Source organism: Nannospalax galili, unplaced genomic scaffold (assembly GCF_000622305.1).
Source record: "Nannospalax galili isolate Female #2095 unplaced genomic scaffold, S.galili_v1.0 scaffold54, whole genome shotgun sequence".
NCBI lineage: Eukaryota > Metazoa > Chordata > Mammalia > Rodentia > Spalacidae > Nannospalax > Nannospalax galili.
In genome coordinates, this window is record NW_008341028.1 from 12,254,018 (window position 1) to 12,261,890 (window position 7,873).

Sequence of the window (7,873 nt, forward strand, 5' to 3'; positions counted from 1 at the left end):
CTCATCAAGTAAAGGAGCTCACTGTCAAAGCTGCTGACATCAGTTCAATTCCTGGAACCCATGTGGTGGAAGGAGAGAACTGACTCCCACAAATTGTCCTTTGATCTCCAACAAGCATGCTGTTATATGTGCACCTTCACATATACACCCCCCACCCCTGCCTTGCACATAATCTAAGTGCATACCTGCACACATGTGCATGCACACACAAACACATACACATACAGGCAAAACCCAAAAGCAGATCATTCCTATAATTATTACTTATATCTTTCTCTATCATCGATCTTTTATCCAGTTCCTTAACATGAGAAATACTTTATCTTGATTATAATACTTGGCCTTTGGGGGGAGTCTTTTTGGTCTTTTTGAGACAGGGTCTCCCTGTAGCCCTAGTCAACCTGGAACTCACTATATAGACCAGGCTGGCCTTGAACTCACAGAGATCTGCCTGCCTCCGCCTCCAGAGTGCTGGGATTAAAGGCGTGCACCAACATGCCCATTGGCCATTTTTAAGCATTGAAACAGTTCAGAAAACTATAAAGAAAAAGGTGAAATAGTAAAATTTTCCATTAGCAAAAACTCTGGTGATGCATTGAGTGTCCTTCCAGAGCTTCTGACCTGCATCTATGTGTGCATGAGCATTCCATGTCTGAGGGCCTCACAGGCCATGCTTCCTGCATGTGGGAGGAGAGGCATGGTGAACTGGCTGTCACAGTGTCACAGGAAGCAGAGGGTGATGTGGCTGGAGACACACGTAGAGCATCATCCTCAGCCAAGGGTGATTTTGCTGCCCTCCCCCACCAAGGGACACTTGGCAATAAATCTCTGGAGACATTCTGGTTGTCACAACTCAGGGGGGTTGAGTGGAGTTACTACTGACATCTAGTGGGTAGAGCCCAGGGCTGTTACTAAACAGCCTACAATATCTGCAACATTCCCACAACCAAGAACTATGAAATTCCCAATAAATTATTTATTTTTTTAAAAATGTAATAACTTAGCAGACCACCAGGTCCCGCCAATCAAAAAGCTAAGAATGTCATCAGATAGTATCTGAGACCTATAGTAGAAACTCCCTCCCTGTTTTGCTATGACCTGCCTACTGAATGTGTCTACCAATATATTTGAAGTGTCTTGATTTATGATTTTCCTTTGTTCTGTTACTATAAAAACATAATGTTAGCACGCTGGAACATGGAATTTGGGGTAACCTGAATCTGTGTTCTCAGGCCATGGTCACTCATATTTGGCTCCAGAATAAACTCTCTCTTATCCCCTTAAAAAAGAAAGAATTAAATAACCCCAAATGTCAGAACTGCTAAAACTGCAAACCCCTGCCTTAAGCTAGACTCACTTCTAGGAAACCATATATCTAGGAAGCTCCATCAACTACTGTGATTGGTTAGGCTGTGCTGTTGCTATAGGTTAATAGGGCATGGTGGTGCACAGCTAATTCTAGCACTCAGGAGGCTGAGACCAGGGTGGAGATCATGAATCCACCCTGGGTTGCACATCAAGAACCTTTCTCAAAAAAAAAAAAAAAAAAGACAATTTCTAAAAAACTTCTATACTTGTTTTTAAATTGTTCCTTACTCTGCCCCAGCCCCCACTAAGACCCCCAGATCCTCCCCATGGCCCAGCAACAAAAGGGTTTACAGCACAGTATAGCAGGTGGTAGGGTGGGGTGGGCTGGGAGCCCCTGATGGGCCACTGCAGACTGCAGCTGTTCCCTTTGCCAGTGTTGGGTCTGACCAGCTGTAAATGGATTAATGAAGGCGACAAGGGAACTTAGCAGACTTGGCATGCTCACCCCTCAGCTTTCTTTCTTCATAATTATTTCCTATCAGCCTTATTCTAGGTAATATTGATTTCCCGCTACTCATGCTGCTTTCTAAAAATGAAAGTTTTCTTTTATCCTGATCATAGTTGTGATGTATATTCCTTAGGAAACATTTAAAAATGGGAAAATTCTGTTTATGGTGAGAACTTATGCCAATAGGGCCTGGGGAAGTGACTAATGGGTAAGACCTGAGTTCAGGTCCCTGGCAATCACAGAAAAGAAGGGCATAGCCATGTATGCTGGTAACCACAGTGTTGGGGGCAGAGTCACTGCAAGCCAGTCTAGATGAACCAGTGAGCTTCTGGAAGAAACCCTGACTCAAGGGACTAAGACAGAGAGAGTAAATACAGGACATTGGGCATCTATGACTTCCTCAGATAGAGAGAGAGAGAGAGAGAGAGAGAGAGAGAGAGAGAGAGAGAGAAAATACAGAGCATGGGGAGGATATCAGGCCCTCAGAGAGAGAGAGAGAGAGAGAGAGAGAGAGAGAGAGAGAGAGAGAGAGAGAGAGAAAGGTGGGGGAGAGGGAGAGGGAGAGGGAGAGAGAGAAAGAGAGAATGTTCTTCTAGGGAACTGAGAAGCCTGCCCTCTGAGGGTCTGGCAGGAGGGAGGAACTGATACTCATATGATCCCCCCCATCTTCTTGGGTGACAGGAAAAAGGGACACACACACACACACACACACACACACACACACACACACACACAAAAAATGAATATGGAGCCCCATGGAACCCTAGGTCTACTCAGCCTTTTAAATGCTTCAAGGGGGAAAGACTTCACTATTGAAGGGCTAGAAGCTGGGCAGAGAACACCTGAATATTTTTAAATGCTATCTTGAGAACAGAATAAAGAGCCTTTGTTGAGGATCTGCTGGTGTCTGCCTCTGTCAGTTCTGACTCCTCCACTCCCTGCTCTAGAAAAAGAAGCCATTGATTCAGCTAGGACAGGCCAAGGAGATCAGCATCTCATGACCTTTAGTCGGGCACTCTCCTGAGACCTAGGAAAGCAAGGTCCAAACATTATTTTGTGATCAATCTTGAAATTGAAAGATCAGTGAGCATTTCTACCTCAGATGTAGAAACTCCACTCTCTGTACTGGGGATGGAATGGAGCAGTGTACAGTCAGTGCCTGTTGGTGGGTGTTTTACTAAAATTGCTGCAGGAACAGCCATGGAATTAAATCTTTGGGAGATTTCCAGTTTGTCTAGGTCTGGGAAATGGAATTGCTGGGTCTCTGGCTCCTGAGTGCCTGCATTTAACTCTAGCTCTGCTTCAAAGAGAGCGAGGATACCTGGGATTACTGGTCAGAGATGTAGCTCAGTTGATAGAAAGTTTACCTAGCATGCATGAAGCCCTGATATGGTGGACATGCCAGTAACCCCAACACTCAGAAGGTGGGGGCAGGAAGATCAGAAGTTCAAGATGGACCTCATAGCAACTGTGGCTGTCTGCCATGAGCTACACAAGACTGGGCCTAAGGACAGTCAATCACGGATCTGGGAGGTGCTTCCAGAGCCCTACCCCCTCTGGTACACTGTACCAGAGCTGTAGCTACTGTAGCTACTGATGGGTGCTGGGGGAGGGGCCATCATTATCTTCAAGTGTGGGCCACTGAGGAGCCCACCACCAAACCCATGGTCACAAGACGTTTCTAGTTAAACTCAGTGGATTTCAAACAAAAGAATCAACAACAAAAATGTCATAAATGTGGGAAAGGGGCTTATAGGAAAGAGAAGGTTTAATAAACGTGGGAGGGGGACCTAGAGAGATGGCTCAGTGGTTAAGAGCACTGGCTGCTCTTGCAGAGGACCTAGATTCAGTTCTCAGCACCTACAGGGTAGCAAACAAGCACCTGTAACTCCAGTTTCAGGGGATCCAAAGCCCTTTTCTGGCCTCTGCAGGCATTGCACACACATACATGCAGGCAAAACACTCATATACATTAAATAAAAATAAATAAAACAAAAAGAGTCCAAGGTCATCCTCAACTACATAGTGAGTTCAAGGTTAACCTGGAATATATGAGACCCTGTCTAAATAAATAATCCCAGGAGAAGACCTGTTCCCAGACCCCATGCTGTGAACAGGATTCAACCCCCAACCCAAACCTGCAGCTGCTGTACTGAGCGCTGGGCAGCCAGCCCACCAACCTGACAGGCAGCCATCATCCCAAAGATCCATGCTTCCTCCCTCAGGCAGAACCTTCGCAGGCCTTGCCTTAGGCCTGGGAGCTATTGATGCAGCTCCCTAGACAGGCTGGGACAAGGGATTTACAAGCCCAGGCCCTAAGAAGGAGGTCAGCTCTGCAGCCTGCACCAAGCACACCACCCATCCCAGGCTTCTGGGGAGTCAGAAGAAGTTGCTGACCTGTCCCTTAGGGGAATAATTGCATTAGTGGTAAGGTGGCCTCTCTGGTGGCATCGTCAGCAGTTTCAAGGCTTTGAGTTGAGTAATCCTTTGGTGTCTGCCCCAGCAGCTGGTAGTCACAGACTGGGGAGCCCCCCCCGCCGCCCCCCTGCTAGGCTCTGCCAACCCTGTCACAGTACATCTCACCATTTTGTGATTCTTCTCTCCAGCGTAGGGCTCAGCTCTGGCAGAGCCTGACCTGCCAAAGAACTCAGGGCCAGGCTTTGAGAGAAGCTTGGCTGGCATCGAAGTGATGCACAGAGTACACACAATAAAGTGAAAATAAACGTGAGCACAGGCAAGTGAAGAACACAGGCAGTTGTTATCTGCAGGGGCGGGTGGTGTTTTCATGCTGTTCTGGGTAACACACATCCACACTCAAATGTCAGGAGAATACAGACAGGTTTATAAACAGACTGACTCTGTGTCTAATAAATGTCTTCTGATCAGATGGAATCTTCCATCTGTACAGAAAGTGAGCCTAGAATGAGCGTCAACATACAGGACATGGCCTGGCCCTGGACAAGATCTAGAAGTAGAGAAAGAGTGGGTCGAGGGGACACTGAATGGGACTTGAAGGAGGGGCAGGGACAGGGCAGGTGGAGCAGGAGCCTACTCACTCAACCTCTTTGCTCTGTCCTTGGAACTTCCCTCAGGCTCTGTCCAGAGCAGAGCCCTGTGGGGAGAAGCCATAGCTGAGCATCAGTCCTGGGGCTAGTATCTGTCACCTTGAGGGCTCAGGGAAACCCTGCACTGCCCAGAATACACACCTGTGGGGTCAAGTTCTCCTGCCTCCACTTGCTGCAGAGTCTCACCAAGGTCTGTCTGGGGCCACCTGAGAACTTCCCTCCTCCACATTGTCACCCCCAAATGAGGCGTCAGGCTACCTCAGAGTGAAGAAGAACCTCCCTGTGGACCCATCCTTCCCCTGCCTCCTCCCTCCATCCTGCTAACTTATCACCCATCATTCCCCTCAGGATGCATCCACCTGCTTTAAGACAGAAGGACACACAGCCAAGAAAATAAAATACCAGGCTCTGCACTGACTTGAACCTGCCCTTCGGGCTCTGGGTCCCATCCCTTCAGCTGACCCCTCTATAGGCAGCAGCAGTCCCTCTTCCTGGGCTCTAGCTGCCCCTCTGGCCCAGGCTCCCCCAGCTGTCTCACTGGAGACTCCAGGGTGGATCTACATTGACCCACACCCACTTCCAGCCTCACCCTCTCTCTCTCTCCCTGGCCCTTACTCCCATGTAGCTCCCATTTTTAAATATTTTATTACTTTCATTTTTATTTTATGTGTATGAGTGTATTGCCTGCATGTGTGTAAGTGCACCTGTGTGATGTAATGCCCTCAGAGGTCAGAAGAGGGTATCGGAATGAGAAAGTGCTCAGTCAGGTTCAGGGACTGTGCCTTGGCTTTGGCTGTCATGTGGAACTGGAAGCCTATCCACGGGGGGTCTTAGGAGCTTCCTGATAGGAGTGGGGGACAGAGAGGAGGACAGGTGAGAGGCCTGTAGCCTCGATCGTCTGAGGCTCCAGAAAGTGGATCATCCTGCAAAGCCCCTGAGCTGACTTTCTAAATCCCCAAGAGTGCTTCCCTGTTATGGGGAGGGTTAACCCCACTTACATAGGGCCATGCCTCACCCTTCTGTCCCCTTAACTCCATGATCCTTCTAGAACCTTTCTGGTAGGTCCCCAGGCTCTAATGCTGGACTAGCACTGCCCTATCCCACCACGTGAAGATGGGACCCCCCGCCCACATACATACCATTCCTTCCATGATGGGCCTAGGGAGGAGGCCAGGAGGGGCAGAGTAGCAGGCACAGGAAAGAGTATTTACTGGGTGTTACTCCAATCTTCTCTGTTACCCTACGAAAGATGAACACTTGCTATTTATTAAACTCTTAGCACAGGCAGGTATCAAAACTTTTTTGTTTATCTGTTTTGTTTTTATTTGAGATAGAATCTCACTATGTAGCTCCAACTAGCCTCAAACTCACAGAGATCTGCCTGCCTCTGCCTCCCAAGTCCTCCTGATCAAAGGTGTGCACCACCATTCCTGGCCAAAACATGTTTTGTGCATTGTTTAGTTCCATTTTCCCAGCTACACTGTAAGACAGACTCTTGTGTCATCCACAGAGGAAACTGAGGTTCAGAGAGGTTAAGTCACTTGCTCAGGGATGCCTGGCCTGTGACAGAGCAGGGATGTGGAGATGGATCTGTCCCTCTTTCTGTAGGGAACCTAATACCAAGAGTTATAGACTCGACTCCACTTGCTCTCTGAAGAACCATGGTAGGTTTGAGCTGGGAAGAGGGACCTGGGGGCAGCAGAGCAATCCAACTTCCTGGGACTGAAGGCCAGGCCAAGGGAGGAAGTTGTGGGTATAAGGGAGCTCAGAGCCCGCTCCAGGTGGCAGTGTTGTCTCTCCATCCTGACCTGCAGCCTGACACTCCAGGAAGTGAGAAAAATGCCTGCCAGCTGCTCTCCTGCCTCCAGCTGCTGCTCACCCTACTCCAGTCTTGTCCCAGAGGCACCTGGCAATCACTAGCCATCCAGGGGGCAAGTCCTCAAATCATGGCCCCCAAGCAGTCCTTTATCAAGAGATCAGCAAAAGAACCACCAGGGTGGAGGTAGACTGCCCAGGACCCAAAGTGAGCACCTGCGTGCAGGGACCCAACAGGCACAGTGTACACAAAAACAACTTACCTTCAAACAAGTACCAATTGCCACAAAAACATTGTTCTTGGGGAGGCATGATCCACACACCTCAAGATTTATCACTGAGCTGGGCATGGTGGCACACATCTCCTTAAGCCCAGCACTTGGGAGGCAGAGGCAGGTGGATATCTGTGAGACTGAGGCCTACATAGCAAGTTCCAGGCCAACTGTGGCTACAGGAATACCCTGTCTCAAAAAGACCAAAAAGAAAGTCGTTTGGGGGCCTGGAGCAATGGCTCGGAGGTTAAGAGCACTTGTTGCTCTTGCAGGGAACACAAGTTTGATTCCTAGCACCCACATGGTGACTAAAAACCATCCATCATAACTCCAGCTCCAGGGGATCCAACACCCTCTTCTGACATCCCCAGGCACTGCACAACACAGGTACACGTACATGCAGGCAATACACTCATACACAGAAAATAAAATTTTCTTTTAATTTTGTAAAAAAGATTTGTAATTGAAAGAGCATAAAGTCTGAGTCAGGCCCTGCACCTCAGGGGGAGGGGGAGCTTGGTCCCCTGCAGTGTGTGTAGGGACAGCAAAGGATGGACAGGACCTAGGGATGTTAGGAAGCCTGGGCACTGGTGTGAAGACAGAAGTGCTGACTAGCCCCTGGGGGACACCTTGGTAATGCTGCAGGTGCAGCCAGTTGATCCCCTGTGGAGACAGTAAAGATTAAGCAGATCATGCACTAGGCTCAGAGTCTGTGCTGGGAGAAATCTGAAGCCAAAGCTGTTAGAAGCCTCAGAAGGTAAAAAAAAAAAAAACAAAAAAACACTTGACTGAGAAGGGACCAGGAGGCAGGGGAACAGAGAAGAGATAAGCACAGACAGACAGAGGTAGAGATCCAGTCAGTGACCAGCAGTCTACCCTCAGGCAGGGGACAGAGGCTGTCCTGG